We start from the raw sequence: 15,106 nt of genomic DNA, 5'->3' as shown, positions 1-15,106 counted from the left end.
AAACTTAAGAGATAGCCAAGGGCTTCCCAGGTGACTCAAGTGGTAAAGAACCACTGCAGGCTGCAGTCCATGGGGTCACAAAGAGTCAGACACAACTTAGCAACTGAGCAGCTTCAAGAACCTGTCTGGGAGCACACCTTTGATATACCAACAAACCAATTAGAGCTCTATCTGGCCTCCTGTCCCAGCAGACAATATCCCTCTGCCTTAATCATCCTAGGCCAGGTGGCAGGTGACTAGGACTTCTCTGGTGGTTCAGATGGTAAAGAATCTGCCTGCAATGCAGGAGACGAGGGTTAAACCCCTGGGTTGGGAACATGTCCTGGAGAAGGAAATGACCCACTCCAGTATTCTTGCCTGGAGAATTCCCATGGATAGAGGAGCCTGGCGGGCTAGAGTCCTTGGGGTCTCAAAGAGTCGGACATGACTGAGCGACTGACACTATAATTTAGAGCCCACAGAAATGAGACTGCTTACCCTGGGATGCCTTGACTTTCCCCTAGAAACTGCAAAAAATTTCTAGCCTCAGCTTTCCTCCTCTTTCCTGTCTTCTGCTTGAAGATAAAACCCAAATTCTGGTGCTTTTCCTGTGACCCTGTGTGGCAACAGTGACTCTCCAGTCTAGATCCAGGAATATAATAAACTTGCTTTTCTTGTGCTCTCCTGTGTCTCCCCCTGTGGCTGCCCTTGACTCACCGCCACTTAAAAGCACACAGAAGACTGCATTAACACTTTTGATTGCAAGTAACTAAAATACAAATCAAACAGCATGAAGAAAAAGGAAATTTTTTAACTCACGTAGGGGACAGTCCAGGAGTATCCTAGTCTGATGCATATTTGTATCTATGACACCAAAGAATGACTAGAGGGATCCGTATCTTTCGCCATCACTTAGGCTGTGTCCATAGCGTGGACCAAATGGCCACCAGCAGTGAAAGGACAGTCTCGACAGAAGGACGACATATCTCATGACAGCCCTAAGAGGAAAGTTCAGGGCAGAAATCTGATTGGCTCTGGCTTAGATCATGTGCCTGCCTATGGTGTCAGTCTTGAGGCACCATCCTATCGGGGCCTGGATCTCGTGCGCATTCCTGGCGGAAGTAATTGGGTGAGTCAGTTCTCCTGAGCAATGTTCCTAAGGGTTGGTGTGAGGGAAGATTGGTTCCCTAGTGGGAGGTTTCTGGGCAAAGAACAACCACAGCAACAAGTTCACAACAAAGATGTTGCAGACAAACAGTCAGCTTTATAATTAGGATCTGAATATCTGATGTCTGATAGCCTTTATGAGCCTCAACATAAGTAGTAGAGAGGAAGGAAGGAAAAGAAGAGAAAGAGCAAAATGGATTAATAATAGCTAGAGGATGACACTATGAGAGCCAGGCTGATGAATTTCCAGATAAAAGAGACTGGGAGATGTTTTTAGTCTGAAGAAGTTGGACTGAAAAACACTGGAGAGAAAGGGAGAAAATCAATGGGAAAAGGTCAAGGAGGAGAAAAAAAACAGAGAAAATAATGAGAGAATTTTAGTTTGGAGGAGGGGTATCTCAGCTTTTGACACAGGAAAGAAAGGGTTTTGATGGGTATGGATGTACCATACTTAAAAATCGTCCGTTCTTTAAAGAAAATTTACTGCTTGAATCATCTCTTATATAGAAGTTGTCTTAACACTTTTTCCATAATTTACTTGGAGCACTTTTTAGTGTTATATGAAATAATGGTGCTTCTTATAATCAATAGTCACTTAGATTTGATGAAATTTAGTGGGCAATTGTATCAGTAATTGACCATCCCCACGCTCTTCGTATTCAGAACAGATGAAGTAAGAGATGCAGAGAGGTCGTCTGCCAGTAGGGATGGGGTTGAAATTTAGATAAGGTCAGTTCAGCCCTGGCTCTGAACTGATCTCATCTATATCAACCCTTCCAAGTGTCTCCGGTGGGTATGGGGTTTGATTCTATAAACGCAATTTCACCCTTCCTACTGTCTGGGTGGGGCCTCTCCTTTACCCTTGGACATGGGGTATCTTTTTTTGGTGGGATTCAACATTCTCCTGTCCATGATTGCCCAGCAGCGAGTTGCAATTTTGAAGTTCTCGCAGAAGATAAGCACACGTCCTTCCACTCCATCATCTTACAGTGGCAAACGACCTCTCTATATCTCTTACTTCATCTGCTCAGAACACGAAGAGCATGGGGATGGTCAAACGATTACTGATACAATTACCCACCAAATTTCATCACATCTAAGTGGTTACTGATTCTCAGAAGCACCATTATTTCACATAACACTAAAAAATGCTTCAATTATGGAAAAAAATGTTGACAATTCCTATATAAAAGATGGTTCAAAAAGTAAATTGTCTTTAAAAATTGACTCTTGGCTCCACCAGTTACTGTGCTTCCCTGATAGCTCAGATGGTAAAGAATCTGCCTGCAATGCAGGAGACCCAAGTTCAGTCCCTGGGTTGGGAAGATCCCCTGGAGAAGGAAATGGCTACCTATTCCTGTATTCTTGCCTGTAGAATTTCATGGACAGAGGAGCCTAGCAGGTTACAGTCCATGGGGTTACAGAGTCAGACACGACTGAGTGACTAACCCTTTCACTTTCACTTTTCACCAGTTACTAGTGAGATCCTTGGTCAAGGTTAACATCCCTATGCTTCAATTTTCTCATCTACAAAATAGAAGTACCTAAATATAAAAGTTATGATCAACCTAAACAGCATATTAAAAAGCAGAGACATTACTTTGTCAACAAAAGTCCGTCTAGTCAAGGCTGTGATTTTTCCAGTGGTCATGTATGGATGTGAGAGTTGGACTATAAAGAAAGCTGAGTGCCAAAGAACTGATGCTTTTGAACTGTGGTGTTGGGAAAGACTCTTGAGAGTCCCTTGGACTGCAAGGAGATCCAACCAGTCCTCCTAAAGGAGATCAGTCCTGGGTGTTCATTGGAAGGACTAATGTTGAAGCTGAAACTCTAATACTTTGGCCACCTGATGTGAAGAGCTGACTGATCTGAAAAGACCCTGATGCTGGGAAAGATTGAGTGCAGGAGAAGAAGGGGATGACAGAGGATGAGATGGTTGGATGGCATCACTGACTCAGTGGACATGAGTTTGGGTAAACTCTGGGAGTTGGTGATGGACAGGGAAGCCTGGCATGCTGCAGCTCATGGGGTCACAAAGAGTCGGACATGACTGAGCAACTGAACTGAACTGAACCTATATATTTGGAGACTAAATGAATTAAATGTGTGGGAAAAAATTTAACATGTTGCCTGTACCATAGAGGCTTTGAATAAAAGTTTGTTGCTATGTTTTTAATTTTATTTTTGGTTTGGAGATGTGTGCATGTTTGGAAGGGCTGCCATGGCAAGTGGGAGTGAAACTGCACACCTCAGATGGAATACGAATCTTCCAACTAAAGCTGCATGACTCATCTCCGGACTTAATGAAACTCAAGTTCTTTATGTCTAGGTGCAGAAGGCATTCAGTGAGAGGCAAAGTGCTAGGTAAGAAGTAGGTTTATTTATATCCTTTGTAAAGAGGTTGTAGGAAATGGGGCTTGAGAGGATGGTCATGTCCCAGGTCTCACGAAGTTCCTTGGCTTCTTGCAGGAAAGAATTCAAGAATGAGCCGTAGTAAAGTGAAAACAGAGATGCACACTCCATAGGCAGAACACAGGTCCATTTCAAAAGGCAAGAGCAACCCCCTAGTGTGGGGGTGGTTAATTTTAACCAGCTGGATTACTTCCTAGGCTAATGAGTGGGAGAATTGTTCCAGCTATTTGGGGAAAGTGGGGAGAATTTGCAGGAATTGGATCACCACCGACTTTTTCGCCTTTTAGTGTTGGCCTTGGAACTTTCATGACATCTGTAGGTGTGTCATTTAGCACGCTGGTGTGTTACAGTGAGCATATAGCGAGACTCAGGGTCTACTGGAAATCAAATCTGCCATCTTGGGTCTAGTAGATTCTAAGCAGTTTATGCTGTATCCTCAGTAGCTCTGTCTGTCTGCTTATGGTTGTTTCCTGCCCACTTCCTTCCTGCCTCAGGAGAAAGAACTAAGAACAAGAGCAGAACCCCTCTGAGAGTTGAAACAGTTCATCTACAGCATCACTGTTTGCCCGGTGCTGTGAGTCACCCCCCACTGATCAGGTGTAGGGTGCCGATGGCAGGCTGTACCACCTGATGTTTGGCTGAGTGAGGGCAGCAACATGCCACCCATGCCGCCACTGCTGCTGGTCCTTTGCCTACCGTTCTCCTGCCAAAAGAGAGGAGCCAAAGCCCTCCCCAAAGCCCTGTGGCTCCAGCCTCACTTCACTCTGACTCTTCCACCAATGTCATTTCTGCAGTGATGCCTCCCTAGTCACCCTCCTGAGAGTAACACTCTACCTCATCCTGATTGGTTGTTTTTCCTTTTTATTTCTTTTATGTGGACCAGAAAGTGAAGAGGAACTAAAGAGCCTTTTGATGAAAATGAAAAAGGAGAGTGAAAAATCTGCCTTAAAACTCAACATTCAGAAAACTAAGATCATGGCATCCAATCCCATCACTTCACGGCAAATAGATGGGGAAACAATGGAAACAGTGACAGACTTTCTTTTCTTGGGCTCCAGAATCACTGCAGATGGTGACTGCAGCCATGAAATTAAAAGACACTCGCTCCTTGGAAGAAAACTTATGACCAACCTAGACAGCATATTAAAAAGCAGAGACATTACTTTGCCAACAAAAGTCCATCTAGTCAAAGCTATGGTTTTTCCAGTACTCATGTCAGGATGTGAGAGTTGGACCATAAAGAAAGCTGAGTGCAGAAGAATTGATGATTTTGAACTGTGGTGCTGGAGAAGACTCTTGAGATTCCCTAGGACTGCAAGGAGATCCAACCAGTCCATCCTAAAGGAAATCAGTCCTGAATCTTCATTGGAAGGACGGATGCTGAAGCTCCAATACTTTGGCCACCTGGTGGGAAGAACTGACTCATTTGAAAAGACCCTGATGCTGGGAAAGATTGAAGGTGGGAGAAGAAGGGGATGACAGAGGATGAGATGGTTGGATGGCATCATCAACTCGATGGACATGAGTTTGAGCAAGCTCCAGGAGTTGGTGATGGACAGGGAAGCCTGGTGTGCTGCAGTCCATGGGGTCACAAGGAGTCAGACACGACTGAGCAACTGAACTGAATTGGACCATTTGAAAGGTCTTTACTGAATTTGTTACAATTTGCTTCTGTTTTATGTTTTCGTTTTTTGACCTCGAGGCATGTGGAATCTTAACTCCCCAACTAGGACTCGAACCTGCACCCCCTGCATTAGAAGAAAAAATCTCAACTGCTGGACTGCCAGGAAAATTCCAGCTTGATACTTTCATTGGCACACGATGGCCCTTAGGGGAGAAAAAAATCCTACTTTCTCTCTTTGAGGTTCTCAGCAGGGGTCCCTGTAACAAAGGGAAGTTGTTCAGTGTGTCTGACTCTTTGCGATCCCGTGGACTGTAGCCTACCAGGCTCCTCCATCCATGGCATTTTCCAGGCAAGAGTACTGAGTGGGTTTTCTTTCTCCAGGGGATCTTCCCAACCCAGGGGTTGAACCCAGGTCTCCTGCATTGCACGCAGATGCTTTATCACCTGAGCCACCAGGGAAGCCTGTAACAAAGGACAGTTTAAAAGACAAAAGCAAGCAGAAGTTTATTAACATGTGTGTACCTGGGCTTCCAGGTGGCACAGTGGTAAAGAATCCATTTGTCAATGCAGGAGAAGCAAGAGATGCAGGTTCGATCCCTGGCTTGGGAAGATCCCCTGGAGAAAGAAATGGCAACCCACTCCAGTATTCTTTCCTGGGAAATTCCATGGACAGAGGAGCCTGAGGGGCTACAGTCCATGGGGTCACAAAGAGTTGGACACGACTGAGTGACTAAATAGCTGCAGCAGCAGCTATGCCTCATATACAGAGAGAAACCCTGGGAAGAGTGACTCAGAAGTGGTTTAGAATTTGGACTTAAAGACTATCTTCAGCTATAACAAAAGAAGAAAGGTGGGAGGGGAGGTGGCAAGTTAAGGGAAGGTGACCAGGGAAATAGAATAAACAGGAGTAAGTCTTATTATCCAGAGTGAAGTCTATGCCTTCCTTCTCTATGGAGAAGAGGTTTCTGTGATTTAGAGTCCTCTTTCCCTAGTACCCAGTGAGAGACACTTTTACAAATGGAGGTTTCTTTTATGAATGGAAATTTTCCTTACAAAAGGGTAATTTCTGCTCTGATTTCAGAGCATCACTGGTGTCTACTCTTTCTCAAAATAATCAATTTACAATAATCCTTATGCAAAAGAGGCATATTTGGGGTCAGCATATTCTGGTATCTCATAGCATGTAACATTAGAGCACATTTCAATCTGTTTGTATATTTATCACCTGTCTTCCTGGTAAGGAACGAGGTGGTGACTTAGTTTTGTTCACTATCTCTAATGTCTGGTACAGAACAGACACATAAATAATTGCTGAGCAAACAAATGAATAAATGAATGAATCAAGGGTGAGGGAGTGATCAGGTCATCATCAGAAGTTGAGGTTGCCAGGGAGGGAAATGCAGCCAGCGGTAGCTAATATCCACTTGCTCATTCATTCAAAGCTATTTCTTGTGCTCCTGTTCTGTACCTACTCTGTTTTTGGTGCTGAAGACCAATCAGTGGAGAAAATAGATACAATTCCTGTTCTCTGGAGTTTATGTTCTACTGCGGGAGAGAGAAAATAAGCCTGATCAATAATTAATTATGTGCTGTGTTCGAAAGGGATCTGAGCTACGGTAAAGTGAAGCAGGACAAGGGGAATCTAGAACACAGGCCAGAGGGCGGGACAGACTGGAAGCTGATCACAGAGAATCTTGGAGCTGCCTGGGTGACGGTTTTTCTAGGCTGAAGGTACAGCTAGTACAAGGGGCCTGGTGTCCAAGTAATAGCCAGTCAGCTGGTGTGCCCGCAGCAGAACAAGGTGGGTGTGCGGGGCGACCTGGGGATGAGTAGGGTGCCGATGTTGTTCTGGGCGTTGTCAGATATTGTTAAGAATTTGGGCTGTGAGTCTGAGGAGTGGGAGACATGCAGGGTTTTCGGTGGTAGAGTAACATGATTTGGGCTTCCCATCATCAAAAACCCGCCTGTCAATGCAGAAGTCGCAGGAGCCTCAAAAGAAACCTGCAGAGAGGGCACCCCCCATGTCCAGAGAGCAACGTTCCAGCTCTGTCTGACTTGAGCGTGCCCAGCAGCAACAGGAGCTGTGCACTCCAGTCTTTGTGAGCTTGTCCCTCGAGCCTGCAGTGTCGCTGCCTTCGCTCACCCCTCCACCTGCGTCATCTCAGGGAGTAAGAAGAGAGTCACCCGAATACCAGGAGCCCCAACCCCAAACCCCAAGGAAGCTCTGGGGTCGGGTGCTGTCCCCTCACAGCACTTGTGAAGAGAACTGCCCTGGCCCCGACGTTTTGTGGCCTCCTGTGTACAGGTGTTTATGACCCAAGGGCAGCCCATCCATTGTCTAGGCTGTGACATTATCATGGTCCAGTGACATTCTGTAACCCATCAGGACTCGAAAATTCTAAGAGATCTCCCTGTTAGTAGTGACAACAGGAGTCAATGCAGAAGCAGAGGACTCGGTGGGTGGAGAGAGGAAAATGGAGCCAGCAGATAGATAAAGGCACGCAGCAGATAGATTGAGAGGGTGGCTGGTCCAGGAATGAGGCTGCCAGCGTTGCTGAGCTCTTGACAGAAATAATAACAGAAATTTCTGTTGATAGAAATAATGCACGGGGATTCCTGCAAGTAGATCTCACTTTTCCTGAGGTAACTTGAAAACCGACCCAAGCCAAGCTAAAGCATGTTCTCAGTTCATTCTTGATATTTTCAAAAAATACCACCTTCTGCTCCCCATGGCTCAAGGGGTGTGGCCCCCTCCCCGGCCTATGCCCTCTGTGAGTGTTGCAGAGCTAGAACCCAGGTTGGGCCAAGTTCACATCTCTTGACTTCCGTCATTAAGATTCTAGATGATGCCTCTCTTTTCTGCTTGTGGTTCAGTCCTTGAAAAACATTTAACCCTCTTCTCCACCAGACATTTTCACCTTATTTTTACTGTGATTGCTAACCTAGTCTGGAACTAAGAATCTAAAATAATCCTGGTAAGTTAAAGCTCTGTGTAGATGCATATGCTCAGCTGTGTCCAACTCTTTGCGACCCCATGGACTGTAGCCTGCCGGGCTCCTCTGACCGTGGCATTTTCCAGGCAAGAACACTGAGTGCATTGTCATGTCCCACTCCAAGGGATCTTCCTGACCCAGGGATCAAACCCAAGTCTCCCGTGGCTCCTGCATTGGCAGGTGGATTTTTTTTTTTTTACCACTGAGCCACCTGAGAAGCCCCAAGTTAAAGCTACTTTCTACTATCAACACAATCCAGTAAACACTACATGAATATCTATTATATGTTGGGTATTGGGAGCAACTGTGCATAAGGCAGGTAAGTCCTCAGGCAGATTCAGTCTAAAAAAAACAAACTTGTGGTCTTATTTTGGGCCAGGTGGCATAGTACTGTTGAATATTGAGCTTTGTTTTGAGGATCATAGAAGAGCAATGGCTTCTTCTTGTGAGCTTAAGAACTTGAAGTTGGTCATTTTGCTGACCCAGCAAACTCTTGGAACATATTGCTGATTATTGCTGAAAAGCTGATTAAAGCTAAAGCCTGTCTCCTTGACTCACGGACTGAATACTTTATACTGAACCTTAATACTTCCATTAAAGGTTTGAATGTCATTCTTGTTCCTTTAAACATGGCATCAGGCCAAGTCATTAACTTTCTGATAGCCAGTCCTTTCCCCCGGCTATCTGTTCCAGATCTTCACTGGGTCACCCAAGCTGCATGGATGCTTTGATGGAAATTGGGAATGAATACACATGTAGAATATTAAATCTGAAAGGATTTGGCCTGAACAGTTTTCTACCCTAGATAAGTAGAAAAGGAAAACTGAGTAAAATGATGATTTTTCTGCCTGCTTTGTGCCTGTGCAGTCTTCTGGGTTTTCTCCAGTTTTATTTTTAAAAATTAACATACAGTAAAGTTGACTTTTTTGTATGTACTGTCTGTCCTGTAAGCTTTAACATATATATAAATTCGTGTAACCATCACCAAAATCAAGATTCAGAACAGTTCTCTCCTGCCCCAAACACCCTCCTTTTGCCCCTTTGCCAGCACACTCTCTCCCCAACTCTAATCTGTCTTTCATCACTATGGTTTTGTCCTTTAGAGACTTTCATATAAATGGAGTCATTGAATAGGTGACCTTTTCAGACTGGTTCCTTCTGCTCAGCTTAATGCCTTTGAGGTTTATCAAAGCTGTTGAATGATTCAAAGTTGGTTTCATTATATTGTAGGGTAGTATTCCAGATGTAGATGCACCATGCTTTGTTTATCTGTTCATTAATTGAAGGACATTTGGGTTGCTTTCAACTTTTGGTGATTATGACTAGAGCCACTACATAAACACTTAGGTACAAAGCTTGTTTGTTTTTGTAAATGTGTTTATTTCTCTATGGTAAATACTCAATAATAGGATTGCTGGATGTGGTGAGTGAGTGAAGTCAGTCAGACAGAAGAAAGACGAATATCATGATATCGCTTCCATGTGGTACAGATGAACTTATTTACAAAACAGAAATAGACTCACAGATGTACAGACAAACTTATGGTTTCGGGGCGGATAAGGGGGTGGGAACCTGGGATTGACAGATACACACCACTGTATATAAAATAGACAACTGATAAGGACCTACTTATAACACAGGGGCCTCTTCTCAGCACTTGATAATGATCTATATGGGAAAAGAGTCTAAAAAAGAATTTGCTGCTGTTTGTTGCTGTTTAGTTGCTAAGTTGTATCTGACTCTTTTGAGACCCCCACAAACTGCAGCCCACCAGGCTTCTCTTTCCATGGGATTTCCTAGGCAAGAATATTGGAGTGGATTTCTATTTCCTTCTCCAGGCAATCTTCCAGACCCAGGGATCGAACCCACATCTCCTGAATTGGCAGATGGGTTCTTTACGACTGAGCCACCTGAGAAGCCCCCCAAAAGAATAAATATATGTTTATTTTTACCTGATACACTTTTCTGTATAGCGTAAACCGATGTAACATTGTAAATCAACTATATGCTAATAAAAATTTTTTTCAAAATTTTTCCAGAGGGCATATACCATTTTCAGTTCAGTCAATATACCATTTTACATCTGCACTAACAAAGTACAAGAGTTACAGTTGCTCTGCATCCTTGCTACCACTTTGTATTTTGGTAATTTTTATTTTAGCCATTCTAATAGATGTGTTGTGGTTATAATTTGTATTTCCTTAATGGCTAATAACATTAACATCTTTTCATGGGCCTTATTGCCATCTTTACATTCTCCTTGGTATAGTATCTACTCAAGTCTTTTATCTGTTTTAATATTATATTATTTTATTTCTAATTTTTTATTGAAATATAATTGATTTACAACATTGTATTAGTTTCCAATGTATGGCAAAGTGATTCAGTTATACACATATAAACATACTGTTTTTCATATTCTTTTCTATTATGGTTTATTAGTTCCCTGTGCTATTAAATAGGATTTTGTTGTGTATCTATTTTATATACAGTATTAATAGCTTGTATTTGCTAATTGCAAACTTCTAATTTATTCCTCCTCTACCCTCTTTTCCCTTTGGTAGCAACCCGTTTGTTTTCTGTGAGTCTCCTTCTGTTTCATAAGTAAGATCATTTGTGTCATATTTTAGGTTCCACATAATGAAATCGTCTGGAGAAGCAAATGGCAACCCACTGCCTGGAGAATCCCATGGACCGAGGACCCTGGCAGGCTACATACAGTCCATGGGATCACAAACAGCTGGACACGGCTGAGCGACTAAGCACAAAGATACCATATGCTATCTGTCTTTCTCTGTCTGACTTAGTTCATTTACTACAATAATCTCTAGGTCCATTCATGTTGTAGCAAATGGTATTATGTCATTCATTTTATGGCTGAGTAGTATTCCATTGTACTTATGTACCACATCATCTTTATTCATTCGTCTGTCAATGGACATTTAAGTTGCTTCCGTGTCTTGGGTATTATAAATAGTGCTGTTATGCACATTGGGGTGCATGTATCTTTTTGAATTAGAGTTTTTATCTTTTCTGGTTACATGCCCAGAAGTGGGATTGCTGGATCATATGGCAACTCTATTTTTAGGTTTTTAAGATCCCTACACCAATTTATATTTACACCAACAGTATAGAAAAGTTCGTTTTCTCCACATTCTCCCCAGCATTTGTTATCTGTAGACTTTGTAATGATGGCCATTCTGACTGGTGTGAGGTGGTACCTTGTTGTAGTTTTGATTTGCTTTTTTTCTAATAATTAGTGATATTGAGCATCTTTGCATGTGCCTCTTAGAATATGTATGTTTTCTTTGGATAAATTATTATTATTCTATATAGTAGAAGACTATTTAGGTCTTCTGCCCATTTTTTGATTGAGTTATTTTTTTATTTTTTGTCATTGAGTTGTCTGAGCTCTTTGTATATTCTGGAAATTAAGCCCTTGTTGGCCACATTGTTTGCAAATATTTTTTCCTAATATGTAAGTTGTCTTTTCGTCTCATTTAGGAAATGAGGCTCTGATGTGTAAAAGCTGATAAGTTTAAGTACATCCCATTTATTTATTTTTGCCTTTCTTTCTATTGCCTTGGGAGACTGACCTAAGTAAACATTGATGTGATTTATGTCAGAGTTGGATTATTTTCTTTTTATTGATACTTGAGGGTTCTTTATGTATTCTGGTTAAATTCCTTTTTTAGAAATATGATTTGCAAGTATCTTCTCCCAGTTTGTAGCTTGTCTTTTCATGCTCTTACTGTCTTTTGCATATCAACAATTTTTAATTTTGATGAAGTCCAATTTATCAATTTCTTCTTTTATACTTCATACTTTTGGTATTTGTTTACTCTTCAGAATGTCAATATGATGAAATTGATTTGACTGATATTGAACACTGAACCAGTCTTGCATTCACAGCATAAATTTCACTTGGCATTGTATATTATTGTTTTTGTATATTATTGGGCAGACTTGAGTTCATTTCAAGTGATACTAGAGGGGGAAAAGTAATAAACTCACCTTTTTGGTCATCTTCTCCAATATGACTGCTACTATTTACCTTCAGAGCCCTCAGATGCTTCATTTATTGAATGCAGATTTCATAGCTACAGTCAGTGGGAGGAAGAGGGTGGAATGAGTCAATGTGATCACTCTATTGCACCTAGAATTCAACCTCTTCAATAGTTTTAAAAAACTCCTACAAGAGACAAGAGAATGGTGGATGAAATTTCTATTCTAAATTTCCTGCCTAACCAAATGTTTAGACCTATTAATGCTAGGAAGAGGAAAAATGTAAGTGTGGGCGGATGAGGTGGGACTATCATATAGTCATGTGAAATATTTGAAAGCCAAAAAAAGAAAAGAAAGTCTTTTAAGCTTCACTTTTACAGGCTTATATTTTACCCACCATCTGTGGGAAAGGAAATAAGAAATGAAACATAAGAATTAAAATAAGTTTTGGAATCAGCAAAGGACTAAAGAAAGTTTTACCGGGCAAGTTAGTATGGATTCAGGAAAGGAGGAAATACACTATACTTACTGAGGTTTTTTTGTACCATCTCCAAACCAGTACTTGCCAGGAATTTCCCTTTTTCCATTTACCCTGCTTATAAGCCCACCACAAAGAGCAAGGCTTGGGTTTGCCTAAGCCTACGCCTGAGACAGAAATAAAACCCTTTTCCCTCCAAACAGGGGACTGAGCTGTGAGACCTTGAAAGCTTTTCTTATTGCTTATCTTCTTTGTTATTCTTTTATAGCCTTGTGGGTCCATAATATCATTAACTTTCCCCCACACGATTGTCTAGTTTTGACTCTCATGTCTATGGAGTTCATGGAGTTAGGTCACAATAAAGGTCAACTTCTACACAATGTGCCACTGTGTTAGCTGGTTTCAGTCTGAATATATTAATTCTGGTGCGTGTGTGTGTGTGTGTGTGTGTGTGTGTATTTTGGGAAATTTTCAGTCAGAGCTTAGTCAAGGATAAAACAGCCTGCATTGGGAGACTCCTGACAAAAGAGATAAGGATTTTCTCCATACTCTTTTCTACAAGTGTCTCTGTACCGGACTTCCATCCAGTGACTGGTTTGGTCAGAAACACCATTTCCTCCACTCTTCAAGGGCCAAAGTTGAGAAAAGGATTGCTGGGTATGATTTATAAGATGAAAATACAGATTATTCATCCCAAATGAGACACTAAATTTACTCTGAAAACCTGCTCTGTTTGCCCGGAGATGACTCTCATGGAAAACAGCCTGGAGCCTCTGCTAAAACGAGGGTTGTTATTACCCAAAGCACTGTCCCTCCTCTCTGCAGCCTAGCAGGAAACGGAGTTTAGAGTTTGTGCTATCAGCCTCACAGAGTAACCTGACCCAGAGCCACCAGACTGCAGGCTTCTCGTGAGCCAGGGACCACGTGTTCTTTACTTTAGCTCTTGCTCAGCATGATCCTTCCACATGGGGGTCATCCACAAAACTATTTAATTAAGTGACGTCTCGACAAGATCTGAGAGTTGATTCATGTATCCACATTTAGTGAGTGGCCTGCTATGGGTGAGACCTTGTTCTAGTTCCATACACTGAAACAAGAAAAAGAAACCCCCCAAACCCTGCTTTAAAAAGACTCTTAGTGGGAGAGGCAGGAGGTAACCAATGGTCTCAATCAGCTTGGCCTGCCCTTACAAAATACTGTGGACTGGGTGGCTTTAAGCAACAGAAATTTATTTCTCATGGTTCCAGAAGCTAGAAGTCCAACATCAAAGTCTTGGCTAATTTGGTTTCTAGTGAGAGCTCTTCCTGGCTTGCGCATGGCCACCTTCTCTCTGGGTCCTCACACAAAGAGAGAGATGAATCTCTCGTGTCTCTTCTTATAAGGACACTAATTCTGTTGGATCAGGGATCCGCTCTTAAGACCTTATTTAACCTTAATTGGTTCTCAATTTACATATAATATGCTGAGAAGTAGGGCTTCAACATGCAAAGTTTAAGGGGATACATCTCAGTTCGTATCACCAACCGTCCAACAAATTAAGGTAGTACTGAGTGGTATAAAAAGAAAGTGGAAGAGACGAGGACAGCTTGAGATCAAATGATGCTAATAGGCTTCTCTGAGGAGATGACATTAGCAGAGGCTTCAGTGAAGAGAGGAAGCAAGCTGCTGAAAGGGGAGATGGCCCAGAGACTCTCCCCTCTCTGAGGAGACCAAGAAGAATGCTTGGTCACAGCAGGTAGATGTTTCAAAACCAAAAAGAATTGATCAGATAGAGCTGATTAGGGAGAATGAGCAGGTAGATGTTTCAAAACCAAAAAGCCTTTGATCAGATAGAGTTGATTAGGAAGAAAGAGCAAGTCTTCACTTGTTTGAGTGAAGTAGCCTTCAGCCTTTCAGCTCAGTCCCAAGGAGGAAGCACCTTGGCCCACCTGATCCCCACTGTGCCTGGAGGAAATGAAGGGGAGGAAGTCTAAATGTATTTAGAATATCAGATCTATCTAATAATAAGAGCTCAAACCTCAGGAGACTTTAGCCTGTCCCCAGAGCCCTGAAATAATTCATTCAACAATTTGCAATAATTCAGAAGCTCTTATTACTATGTGCCAGGTACTGTGCGATTATTCATGATCCTGGCTTGGCATAGAAATGAGTAAAATGCCCTTGGACTTCTTTTCCTGGAAGGTAGTTATTACAGTGGAAAGTCAACCAGTTCTGTCGCAGGCTTGGGATGCCCTAGGACAGAACTGGCTGTTCTTTCTCTATTGCTTGGTCCTTCTCTTTGGTTCTCTTCTCTATCTTGTGTTCTTTTCCTGGTTATCTCATCTAATCTTATATAACCTCTATGCCTATTAATCTGTAATTTATATTTGTATTCACACATTTATTTTGAACTCTAAACTCATAGACACTTAACGACCTACTTGACCTCTCTGTTAGGATGTCTGATAG

The sequence above is a fragment of the Dama dama genome, chromosome 3 (assembly GCF_033118175.1).
Source record: "Dama dama isolate Ldn47 chromosome 3, ASM3311817v1, whole genome shotgun sequence".
In the NCBI taxonomy this organism is placed as follows: Eukaryota; Metazoa; Chordata; class Mammalia; order Artiodactyla; family Cervidae; genus Dama; species Dama dama.
Note: the sequence above shows the minus strand (reverse complement) of the source record.